Below are 13,924 nucleotides of genomic sequence, written 5' to 3' on the forward strand. Positions count from 1 at the left end.
AGGAGCAGGTAATTTTAAGATAAGGCAAGGCAAATATAAGGCAAGACACCTGACAACAGTTTTGTTCAGAAAGACTCTAGGGTAGCAGGGAGAGAGGCAGGTTGGCAGATAAGCTCCAGAAAAATATTTTAAATGTATGACAGTATGTGAGGAGACACAGTGCTCATAGTGGGAAGTGAAATCAGATGAAGGAATTAGTACCTGTGACTGCAAGCAAGGGATAAAGGGAGAGCTGCACTTTGCCAACCCTTTAAAGAGTGCTACATCAGAGTAGTTTGCCTGGGAATTGAGGAGCAGCTAACTTTAGATAGGTAGGACATGGGGAAGGTCCAGTCTTGTCAAGGAATTTAACCCAAACCTTTTATGCCTTTTTTCATTCCATGCAAGTTTTCCTCCTGTTGCTTCTGCACTGTTTTTGTGTCTCAGGGATGAGGCTGACTAGGAGATCTATAGCTAGGATACAGCACTGAGCTGACTTCTCTTTGCAGCTTATAAGTTGATCATGATAACAGAGACCTGGAAAGCTCCTTTTTTTTTCTTTTTTTTTTACTGGATAAAGAGAAGTAGAAGACAGCAACCATGGACTTTGATTCGTTATCTGTTTTGTGGCAATAGTATTGGTAGTTTGAAGAATGAAATGGAGAGATGCAGTAAACAGCGTCAGATCCATAGCCTTTGTGAGTCATTGGAATGAGTCTGTCTTTTTTTGATGCTGTTTTTCAATGGATAGCTCACCCAAGTGAACTCTCCAAACAAATTACTGTTTCAAGAGTGTCATAGGTGTGACTGACAGTTAAAAGGCTCAAGATGGAACTGTATACTCATGAGCTTGCAAGCCATTGTTTCACTGATACTTTCTGCTCAGAAGTGACATGTCTCTAAAGAGAACTAACCGAATATATGTATATATATGTATATGTGTGTGTGTGTGTGTGTATATATGTATATAAAATTCAGCATGAGAGAATGACCTTTGTCTCAATTACATAGAATCAGGTGAAGGAGATGCTGCAGCAGGCTCAGCAGTGGTTGCAGTTGTAACAGCTCTCCCCTGCTTGTTCCATTGACTGCCCTGAAGTCTGAGATCATTACATGCCTGAGGAAGAAATGCAATATTTGGACGTAAAGGTCTCTGAGAACTTTATGAACTTCTACCACCAAAACTTGTGAGGAGGCTTATGTTAAAACTTGTGGCTCATACATACTACCCTGAAGACATCTAGATTATCAGACTGAGTGAACTTACTGATGTTTTTGCATGCCGGAGATGATGTTGGTTCCAGTGTGACAGTGAAGCTTTTAACAATGAGAAGAAATCAGATAAAGTCTATCACTCAGGAGATTTGGTTTCAAGTGTCTGCCTCACAGCTTTCTAGAACATATTACCTTATCTCTTTGCACTTGACTCATCTCTGAATGCAGATAATATTTGTAGTGACAGTCGTTTTATTAGATATTGAGCAGGTCTCAAACACTATGTTTGTTAAGAGTTCATAAAATAAAGTCTGTCGGCCCAGGCCAGGAATGTGCACTCAGAGGGGGTCCTGGCCTTGCCAAAAGAAGATTAAAAATATATATATAAATCCAGATATGTGATTTGTCAAGAACAGGAAAAAAACAATGCTCTGATGTGAGGTTAGAAGTACAAAGTATACCATTGACAATCATGAGATAACAGCTACCTCTGTCTAGGAATAGTAATTATTAGGGAGCTATCAGCTATTCCTACTTCTGTCACAAATATAGTGAGATTTCAGATAGAGACAAAGGTATTTTCTTCAATTCTGGAAGCCTGTGGTTTTCTGAGCCTCTGTTCTCATTTAACAAATTTACATTTATAGTCCTTGGCTGGAAGAGAAAAGTATGGGTTATTTTTCTTTGTAAGAGTAACACAGTCACATCCTTTAATTATAGGAATGTATATTTTTTGAGAAATGCATATGCTGTTACTAAGATGGAAAAAAAAAATGCAAGTTTCATAGTAAAATCTGCTTGCATTGGGGAGGTGGGATAATGGCCCTATCTAATAATAGTTCACGAAACATTCTGGGAACTTCTCACATTTTCACACTGTTTGCAGTGTGACTTGATTTACTTTAAAATAGGAGAACACCTCCCTCAAATTTGTCTACATTTTTCTATTTGAAGATCTCCTCAAATGACTACTGCAGTAAGAGAGCTGTAACTACTTTTACAATTATGGTTATATGTGTTCAGATAGAAAAATACTGTATAGCTTCCTTCACTAATCATTTCTTATATCTTGCTTTAAGGCTTTTCTCTGTAGTGGTAGAATAAAGGAATCCTTGAGTAATTCATGAGGCAAGGTAAAGTTGCCCTCAGCAGTGCTACAATTAATATTTTGCAATACTTTTCTCTGGGAAAGTGTGTGGCTTAGAAGTATTGGTGTCATTTTTTGTATTTCTCATATATGACTCCACACTAGCATTTTATTTGCTCATTAATCAAGAAACACAGACATTTTTCTGGAATGGACTGGAGTAGGAAATAAAATTGCTAAACACTTGCAGGAGAACCTTTGGTGGAGGTTGTGAGTCTGTTAACACTGCATTTTTTTGTTTGTATCCTCTATTGTATCTCACCTAACTGAATATTATAAAAATCAATAAATATTCAAGACAAATGCTTACCATATTGTACATCTTACTGTTTACTTGTCTATTATAGTTCTGTAATAAAAGTGTAATAGTAACAGCTCTGGTTAAATCAGAACTCCGTAGTAAGCTCAGAAGAAAAGTAGAATGAGATATCACAAAGGGAGAAGTGTCAGCTTTTGTGGACAAATAATCAAAAGACCTGAAGTAGATTTATTTTAGATGTGCTTGATTTCAGGCTTTCTTTTTAAGATATTTCAGGACTTCATGATAAATAGTAGATATTTCTGCATTTGTGTGTTAAGCTTTTCAGGGTTTCACGCTTCTACACATACATTTCAGGGCTGCAATTAAAATCCCCAACACTCCTGGCTTAGCAGGTGCTGCAAAATAAAAGGTTGTATACAGCATGATTTTTGCTGTAATACTTGTTGAGACATACTCTGTTAAAAATTTGAAAAAAAAAAAAATAATATGATCAGGGTCATCAAATCATATTCATAGTAGCAACAAAGCCTCTGTGAGGTAGACTGTACAGCTTGTGCTTTGCGTAAAAGATATGCACAAGTAGGGGTAAAGGACAAGAAAGGAACACAGAAATTTTAGGCAAAATGAGTAGGAATAACTGAATGGGGTGACCCAACCTGTTTAACTCAAGCAAGTCTAGAAACTTCAGTTTGAAATTTGTTTCATCTTTTTAACAGACTGAATGCTGTTGGTGGTGACCTCAGGAGGCAAACTCTTTTCTAGGAAGAATAAAGAAGTAGGAGCTTTAACTGCGAGGGAGAGTAAAGCCAAGGGATATTTGCTGACAAACAATAGCATCACAATGAAACACTAGAAAGGGCTCTGAAGATGACATATTAGGTATATATATTAGGTTAGTTTGCTCTGAGGGAAGCTGAGGAGGGGACGCTCTGCAAATCCCTCACTGCGTCTCCCTCGTTGCTAATGAAGGCAGAGAACTGGGTGAGGAGGAGAGATACAGAGAGGTTCTTTTTGCCAGAGGAAATCCAGCCCCTTGCAGTTATAGAAAAGCTTTGGTGAGGTTGATGAGTGGCCATACCACAAGTACTGGTGAAGAATGAAAAACGTAGGAAGTGAGCATATTGTGGTTTGGGGCAAGAGGTAGGATATATTGTGATATATATGGCTTTGTTGGTGTGAGACGTACTGAACCAACTTCCTTTTGAAGCCCTAGACTAAATGGTTTCCCAGTTTGTTAGTGAAATGTATGATTGCAAGGTTATTTTCTACAGTCTTATTTACTGTTTGATAGGTTGACTGATCTTTTATTGAAAATAAATGAAAGGGATTTTTTGACTTTGATTTCTTCTATTGGATCAGTAAGCTGCTTTAGAAGAACAGAGGAACTCAACTCAGCCTAAAATTATATCTGTTTGTAGTTGAGGCTGCGGAGTTGTAAATCTTATTCCCTCTAGGACATTAATCCACAAAAGAAGGTAGCATATAGCAAATCTAAATAACATTTTTAGTGACCTGTGTCTTTTGTGCTGTCCTATCTCTTTCTGTTGGAGTCCCGGTAGATGCAAAAATAGCAGCAAAACAGCAGTGGGGAAAAAAACTGCAGAAGTAGTCAGGACACTGGAGCAGTCAGACTGAAAATGCAGTCAGCAACATAGCTGCATTTAGAAAATATTAACAGATGAAATGCTGTCATGGTTCTGTAAAAGGGAGTTTTTATAGCCCAAGATTTGTTCCAGCTAGATAAATGATAATTGTAACCATAACGGTCTGGATGTGAAAAAAGTTATTTGAAGTAAAATGTGAGAGTCATGTCAAACACATACAACTGTGTAACTGTAACTGCATGTGCAGGTTCCAGAGCCATCTGTTTGAGCATAGATCATGGAGGCACCATAGGTCTATTTCACCACACCCTGTGGGTAACTAATTTATGTTATACACATGCACATGAGTTTAAGTGTCTGATAAGCAGGTTAGAAGTCCTGTCGTTTTCCTTATGAAGCCATCGCTGCAAAGGGAAGTGTTACGATCAGTCATAACTCGTGTGGACAGATTATTTGAAACAATTCAGTGTAAAGGAATATTCTTGATGACTCAATTGTGGGTGGAAGACAGGCAACATGTTTTGCCCTTTACGAGAACTTTTCTGAACCCAGAGCTCCTGAGATGCACACTTTATCATATTGCATGCATTAAAACTCACCTAGCTCCTTCACTGTTGGAAAGGTGCTGAAAGGTGTGAAACTCTCAGAAGAACTGGTATGCAAAGAAGCAGAGCTGCTACGTGCTTTGTTTAGAAACTCTGAATTCCATGTGTGAAACTTTGCAGGCTCCCTTTATGATGAGATTTCAGAGATAAATGGGGTGGTACTGTAGATGGATGACTTAAAAGTAAATAAAGTCAGTGTTAGGTTGATCCTTTACCAAGTCCAAGCTATTGTGGAGGTGCTGTCAGTGCTTGGGAAGAATCTGAGCTATTAAAGAATTGGCATCAATGTTCTGGAGAGAAAAAGTGGAATTTTTTCTGTGTTGGAATAAGACTTCTGACTTGCATAAAGAGCTGTCTTAGTATGCAAGTTCCTTATAAGAAGAAGGAGCTAAAAATTTGTGCTAGTAAGATAATATAATAATTCTTTTCAGTGCATATCCCAGGCATCTGTCTTTATGGCTATTTACAGCCTTATGTTCTTAAAGCATCATAATGATTATTCTCAAATCAGAAATAGCAGACAGGTATTAATTGGCTTCTATCCATTGGCCATGGTGCATTGAAGACAAAGAAAATACTGAAGTACGGATTTCAGGTTGAGGAATTGTAAGAGACTCCTTTTGAGATGGTCATAATATAAATGGAAAAGAAATTCACAGCATTTCTTTATATACATATAAAGAAATATATATATATATATTATTTATTTATTTTCTGTGTCTGTCTCCTCTGACTCTAAAATGAAGTGAAAACTTTTAGGGGGTGTAAGGTAATACTTTTTCTTATTACGAGATACCCACAAATTCGAATAATCTCAGAAGATGAGAATGTGCCAGTAGGATGCTCTGGAAGCAAAAGAAGAACGGTATGGCTGGAACTTGAATTGCAGACTAGGGATTATCTCTAAAGAACACATGGCTGTCACAACCCTTAGTGCGCTTAGTACCATCTGAAAAAATGAGTAATTTTATTATATTAAGCTAGTGATGACTTCTATTCCTGTTGTTTTGATACACCATTTTTTCTATAAGCAAAATCAAGCAATATTATATTGGATATCCCAAAACTTGTTATGACATAGCCTGGTCTAGTATTAAATGGGGAGGTTGGTGGCCCTGCATGTGGCAGGGGGGTTGGAGATTCATGATCCTTGAGATTCCTTCCAACCCTGGCCATTCTGTGATTCTGTGACATATTCTCTTCTATCAATTGTTTTGGGAATTGACAACATTAAAATATGAAGCATCTCTTTCCACTTGAATGATCAGAATGGTAGATGAATTTAATTTAAAAAAAATAATCAGGGAGCCCTACTAAATGCCAGACTACTAAATTGTTCTAAAATTCTTCATGTAGTAAATTTGGCTGAAGTATAAGCCTTTTCTTCTTCAGCACTGTCTTTGATCCTGGTAAATGCTTTTACTGTTCTCCCTCCCAGTAATTACCAGGGTCATTATGCAACCGTAGATACGATGAAATGGTTTGTCTGTCTTTGAAGCATGCCAAAGACAGTTATACATTAGTAATAAAAACATTTTCATAGCCCATTTCACCCCTGCTTACAATCACTTAGCCCTTTTTTTAATATAAAAACAAGATCATTGCCAGTACCTTGACAGATGATTCAACATTCATGAATCACAAAAGAGAATGAAACCAACTAGTGAGTGATTATTTAAGGAAACTCACCATGAGAGTTTCTGGAATGAGATCCCAGAAAATCAACACATCATATAGCATTTTTAAGGACCAAAAATTATGGTTAAATGTCAGGAAGAAAGGATTGTGTAAAAGGCAGAGGGGTTGCTCTGAATGGAGGGAGAACAATTTTAGTGGTTCTGGACTATCCAGTCTTAAATTGTGGTGCAACTGTTAAGGGCATCAAACTTTTTTTAAAAAAAAAAAAAGCTAAAGAGACTCTGTGGGTGTCTGATGTTAAGAGGAACACTACAGGCTATAGAAAGAAAAACAACTTAGTATAAAACCTTAGCTCAGAAATCTTCATGAAAGAATTAAAACCTAGAAGATAAATCACAGTCTGATGGCTTTTAGAAATCTGTGTACGTTGGAAATATCCCTCTTCTATAAATTTTCAGGGACAACCAACTTTGGTGAAAGTTATTTTATGAAAAAGGAGTGCTGACTAATGCCGAGTGAACATTACTAGGTCTGAGAATAGAGCAGAATGCAATAGTGTAACACTTGGCAACCTCTGTATAAAGATTTTCTTTATGCTCTTATTAATACTGTAGTGGGTTTATCTTTCATTCTCATTAGTCAGTTATTCTCTAGTCATGAAAAATATATGAGTTATTGTAAATGATTTGCTGTAGTCTGTTATGAAGGTAATGAAACTGAGAAAATCTTTATCAAGTATGTACACCGCAGGAAACTGGATAGCAGGTGGGAAGTTCAGAACATTGTCTTCAGGAGAAAAAAAAAAAAGAGACATAAAGAAGTTTTCAGTATTAACTTGAACACAAACTACATGTTTATTTTTTAAAAACTCCTGGGGTAAGGTGAAAATAAGAGCTACAAACAAACATGTGCTTGATAGTATTTAGTTCTTCTAGGAGATTTTAAAAACATTCCTCAAAACATTTTGTAATTGCTGCTGGATTTAGATGTCCTTAATGCCAGAAGTTTGTAGACTGGAGAAGAGCTCTTCCTTCACATTCGCCAGTAGTCTGTGTATTGAAAAAAGCAACTGCTGAGTATAAAATGATTGCATAGAAATAGAGACTTTTAAAGCTTGAGTCTACTGAAGGAAAACATGTCCAGCTGTGTGAAGAGGAATATACCATTCTTAAAACAACTCAACCAGGCTTTTCTCCCTAACAGAGGAAGCTTCAATTTGCTCTCAGTTGACTGAATAGCAACCGTTTGAGAAAGATCTTTGAATATCTTAACAGGAAGCATTCATTTGATGGAACGCAAAATTGGATGTCCCTAAAAGGAGATAAAAAACAAGAAAATACTGAAGAATAGAAAGCTCTTTCAAGTAATGGCTGATGAAGCAGCTGAAGGGGAGCTTTAAAAAAGACTGTCACTAAAATTTGCTGTACTTTTTGCTTATCAGTTTTAATTTAATGAAGTAAAATGAATACAAAAAACAAAACAGACCTGGAGTCCTGATGTCAGAAAGGTCAAGGGCTTTTCCTGCAAAGAGAGAAAACAGAACTCCAGCAGATCAGGTCCAGACTCTGGAAGTGAAGGCTATTTTCTAAGAGATTTAAGAAAATTTGATAAAACAACTTGCTACTTTGTTCTGCAGAGATGTCTGACATTTGAGTTAGAATTGTATGGATAAAAGGAAATTCAATATGTTTCCTCTAGAACAGGTGGAAAATAGACATACATACATCTTCAGTACCTACCTATTAAGTCAGAGAGCCTTGTACTGTGTGAAAATAAATAGGAAAATAACTCTATTCTAGAAGACGCACCAGCAGATGTGTTTTATCTCTAGATAATACAGGGTTCTCTTGCTAATGGTTATAATATGCACAATTTAGTTCGTTGTGCCCTCCAGACTTTAGTCAGTGCCATTATAACCTAAATAATGATGATGGTGCCTTTATGAAGCATGGAGGTATTGGCATGAAAGCAGTGATCTGACTGAAGAGCTCATCTTGTGCTACTAGCAGCAGTGCTGAGAGCATTGTATTAAAACACTAGAATGTCAACTATATGCTTAAATTCTCTAACAACTTAAAGGAGGAAAACTAGTTAAAATAATTGTATTTTGTTGTTCTTCACACTTGTATAACAATTTTCTTGTTTACATAAATCTTCCTTATGTACCCTTAGTGTGTTCTCTATTGTTATAGAGGATTTCTGTGAGCATTTAAAGATAGAACTATTTTTCCTTAAGCAGCGGTAATTCTTCCCTAAGGAATGTGGTAATCATAATCTTGCAAAGGCATGACTTGATTTGTTGGAATAAATTTTGAAATTACCCAGACTGTCAAAAACTCTCTCTGTAGTATATACCTATGTAGCGTATGAAGCACATACAGTTTATGTACTTACTGCAGATAGATTTCCTACATCTATAGTATATTGTATATACATTGATGAGTAGGATCATCAGCATTATTTTTTTGTAGTAGGATGAAATACAGAAGTCCCTATATAAGGATTTCATAATCTTTTGAGAGAAAGGATTACTGAGAGCAGAGCCGAGGTCTAAGGAGATTGTCAGTAGGAATCAAAACTTCTTGAAGAAAGGGCTTACATATTAGAATCTGCCTGTGAAGTTTGAAGTGAGAGTCCATTTGTCAAAAGGCATTTTCTTATACTAGCTTTTAAAACCTCATACATGACAACATGAAGGAGAGACTGATAAAGTTATCGAGAAGTGTGACGTGCTTTAAAGTTCTCATTTTAATAAGTAAATAATGTACACTTCTGATCAGCAGGTGAGACAATTGTGATATACTATTTGGCAAACTCTTGTTGATCAGTGAACACAGTCTGATCTTTCCTTTGTTTATTAGCCTGGTGCCTGCTGCATCAGTTCTTTTGTACAGCTGTCAGTGTCAAGCTTTCTGGAAGCACTGACATGGTTGTTCCCTACTGATGTGATCATATTTGTCACTGATGTGAAAAAGTTAATATAGTCTGTTTGAAGTTGAATACATTTATAACACATTTTATGCTAAAAGCATAATTTCGGTGAATCTATTAAGAACTGTTTCAAGCAGCTGCCTTGAGATTATCATCCCAGTTACTGACCTCTTTGCCAAATGCTTTCATAATTCTTGATTCTGTTTAAGAGGCACCTGTAGCTTCTCCATATTTTCTAAAGAGAGTATTATTTGCAGTTGACACTGACCAATAGCAAGATCCCTCATTTATACAGTAGGTGCTTTAATGTGTGTGGTTTAATTTTCACCATGTTCCTGTTGTGTCTGGGCTGTCAGGTTGGCATGTTCTTCTAGAATCATGCTGCTACCCATCCTTCAGCTACATGTCACACAGAAGTATTTATACAGGGAAACTAGCCACAAATTAGGTGACTGGGATGTAGTGGCTGTAACAGAGCAGCAGCCTTAATAAGTGCTCTGTTGGTTTGCTGACAGTGTGATGGAACTTCTGTAATGGTAGCTGACATCCTGCTAAACAATTAGAAAAAATTATTTAATTGAATGCCAGTTAAGAGTAAATTGAGATGATGAGAAACATAGTCAAAATTCAAAATACTTTCCTTTATTATGCCTGTCTTCCCAGGCTCAGATAACTTCACTGCATTCCCAACTATTCTATCTCCAGCTCAAGCAGCAGCAGGAAGGACAGTGGGAATTGTGGTCAGTCCTCATACTCTACCTCTGTTCCTGTGTGAGGTTCCTTCCATGGGATGCTGTCCTTCCTGATGTGTGTGGTTCCTTCCCATGGGAAAAATAAACCACTCCAGCATGGGTCCCTGATATTTCAGCATCAGTAGAAAATGATTATCACTACCACAGGACAGCTTTTCAGACAAATTTTTTGCTTGACAAACTTGATCTGGAACACTTTGGGAAATGCAGAATGATTCATCTGTAATTGCTGAGACGTTGAAAATACCCTCATTACACAAATATATTCTCTTTCCTGTTCAAAAAATAGCATTGAAAAGAAATTAACTTACTTATACCCTTCCAAGTGTAGGTGTAGGGAATTTCCATCAGAATGTTCTCCAGGTTTTGGACTGCCATAGATTTAACTGCAGAGAGAAATCACATCATAAAGGTTTTACAATGAAATAAGAGCAGTAGTATTTTTTAATTGCATTTGGATGTGTCATTTTTGAGTTTTGTTCAGCATATGAGATAAGCAAACCCTGGAGGACCCTTGACTACTTTGTCTAGAGGCTTCTGGAGGCTTCTTCTAAACTCTTACAGAAGAAGCTGTTCAGGGAGGAGGGTCTCTATGTCACTCTATATGCCCTATACAGAAAGGGGTAGCATCAGAGTAAGAAGTCCAGGACTAGGAGTTCTGTAAATGCTATTATACTCATGCAACTTCTGTAAGGCTGAATAAAAATGCTGATGTGGGATAGATATGTTAATTATTTCCTTCCAGGCAGCTGGAGAATTTAAAGTAGGAAGGTGAGCACAGGTCAAGTAAATGCTTTAACTTAAGTATCAATGATTTAGAATATTTGGAAACAGGAATATTGCTTTGCATTTTAAAAATCTAACTTCTTCTTCTTTGTGATATTGAAACATATAGTTTGAATATGAAACACTGAGAATTCAGAAGTAGATTGATTGTCAGTACCCTATATAAACCAAGTGGGAAATAATTGTTCTTTTTTGTAATCTTAAGCATCTTAACTCATCAACACTAGTGAGCAGAGTGCAAAGCTAAATTGGACTCTTAGCTTGTAGTATCCATCTGTCATTGGAAAAGGTCTCAAAGCAAAGCTGGACACAAGGCACTGCAATATAGAACAATTCAGTGCTGCCATATAAGCTTCCCTAAGGAGCTTGTCTTCAGTATTTTGTTATGCTGTGTGTGAAGTTTAAGAATTAATGATTTAGAGGAAGAAGGAGTCACTCCTTCATGTGGCTTGTCAAAGAAGATATACGCTCTTACTCACTGCCAGATCTCGGAGTTCTGCTGTAGAACAGAGATGAAGACAAGCATCACCAGGATTGAAGAGAGGTGTCAGAAACTTCAGGGTATATGGTGTTTACAAAGAAAATGTTGAGGTTCAGGGGAGATTTATGTAATCATTTCAAAACCAATGTGATACAACAGAGTCAGTTTGGCAAGTGGCTGACAAGGGGCTTTTGTTTCTTGAGAGTTTTCTCTTCATGTCCTTATGAACAAAAATCTTGATGGAGTGGAAATTAGATTCCTTCAGTGAGATGAAGACTTCACATGTCAATTCCAAGTTTTATGTAATTTGTAGTTCTTAGATAGAAAAGCTAGAAATTTTATCTAATTGTGAGTGAACACTAGCATAGGCACGCAAAAGAATTAAAACTATCCCACCTTTGTGATGAGATCAGCTCTCCTCCCTGATGGAAAGATATTCTTCCTGCCTGCCACTGGAATTCTTTAGTCTGAGAGGCTACATCAAGTGAAAATACATTCATCTTTCCACACCATTTAGACTATTGCCTACTTAATGGAACATATAATGGGTTGAAATTTCCACCTGGTAGTTGAGATGTGAGATGGATCTCAAGGGTATAATATAAGCTGCTTTTTAATATTCCAGTGGTACTACTTATAGAGATGTACCTCTGAATTTAGTTAATATTATGGCTTACAGAAATCAGTGGCATTATTTTGCTTTGAATTTTTGCTAACTGTTGGTCTGAAAAGCCAATTTCAAGTATGAATTAGACATACTTATGAGCTCAGGGTTATGGAGCTCTGGATAGAAGTTTTGTTGAAGGAGCAGAGAACAGAAATGGTAAAAGTGAAGAGTAAAGTGTTTAGTGCTGCACTAACTTGGTTTTACATGAGACATGAGCTGAATGAAGCACCTTTTCATTGAAATTTGTAAGTGCTGCCAATAACAGAATATTAAAAATATACCCAGATATTGATAGAAAGTCCATCCTCCTGTATTTTTTGAGAGAATACTAAGGCAAAAAAGGAAAATCTTAAGTGTTAAAGGAAAAGAAGAGAGGGAGCATATACATGTTCAGCTATCTTTGTTGGCCTACAAGAGGAAAATTTGCTAGACAGGTACAATGAATAGGCATAAAATCATTTACTAGGCATGAAACAGCAGGTCTATTTAGAAGGAGCCTTCACAGAGTCCATCACTTTCAGACTCCTATCCTGCCAACATGTGAGTGGAAAAAAGCACAGTTACCCTGTAGGAAGAAGGAAATTCTTATGCACATAGTAGGAAAAGATCAAACACATTCTTCTAGAGATGCAAATCTTTGTGAAAGTGAAATGTCAAAAAATATGCCTAGTAGTATGTTGCATCTGAAATTGCATCTGATTCTGATGTTACAAGATTTGGAAACACACATGCTGTGAAACTACTTGTCAAGGAACAGAGAAGATAGCAGGCCAAAGACTTATAACCTAGGTTTTGTTTAAGCAATTCTCTAAGGACTTCAGTTCTTTTCAGGTAGATACAGTGTATGGGGAGAGTTTGCTGTGGATTTGGCATAGACATGATGCTAGGAGGTACAATGTTTCCTTTTGGTTGTCAGGAAGATGTGATTCCGGGAAGGATGAGTGGTTGAGAGAAGGTTGTGGCCGAACTACTTCTGTCATTGGGAGGAAAAGGGGGAGTTTGCTGTTCCTGTGAGTAGTTGATGGTGGGAATCAATCCTGTATTGATTGCTGCTCCTGAACAACTGTTTCTATATCCTTAAGTTTTTGAAATTGATGGTGTCTGCAACAGCAACCTGCTTGGGCAAAGTAAGCAGAATGCCTTTTTGATCTTTTGGCTGCTTGCTGACTACTCATAGTTGACTTTGCCTAGTTCTTGCAAAAGACTGTAGTTAAATTGCATGCACTGCATTTATAAGAAGGATTAGAGTCTTGATACAGAGTTATGGTAATTAGTGATAGCCCTTATAGAAATTTTTCTATGCTAGTAACAGACAGGAAATGTCCTCCCAGAACTTAAAAGTGTCTTCCCCAAATCAGATTCCTTAACAGGTTCTGTTCTTCAGTACGGCTGTACAGTGTGTAATAAATTAAATCTCCAACCCTTCTATGTTATTACTATTCCTATTTCTTCTTGAAATTGCTGTGTTAGAGAGCATCTTAAAGGTTACATTTGCATGGTATTTATGATACAGTGGCATTGTTTGATAATAGCTGATAGCAATAAGAATCATTCCTGTGGCAAACGTCTGAAACAGCAAACACCAGAAAGGACTGTAAGAGAGGAAAGGCTTTGAATGATCTAATGAAGTGGATCTTACATAGAATAATGTGAACAAAGCTCAGAAAAGATTGGATTGAATAGTACTGAGAGGAAAAAAAAACACAATTAACAGCAGCAAAGTCTACTAGGTTCTGGAATTGTCTCCTGAGGAACTGCTTCAGTCATTTTGAAAAGGATTGAACATAGCCCTAAAAAAATATTCTATTTTGTACTCATCTCCAGGGAAACAGCTAAGTGTAATCTAACAGGCCTTTT

This window comes from Meleagris gallopavo, chromosome 5 (genome assembly GCF_000146605.3).
Source record: "Meleagris gallopavo isolate NT-WF06-2002-E0010 breed Aviagen turkey brand Nicholas breeding stock chromosome 5, Turkey_5.1, whole genome shotgun sequence".
NCBI classification, from domain to species: domain Eukaryota; kingdom Metazoa; phylum Chordata; class Aves; order Galliformes; family Phasianidae; genus Meleagris; species Meleagris gallopavo.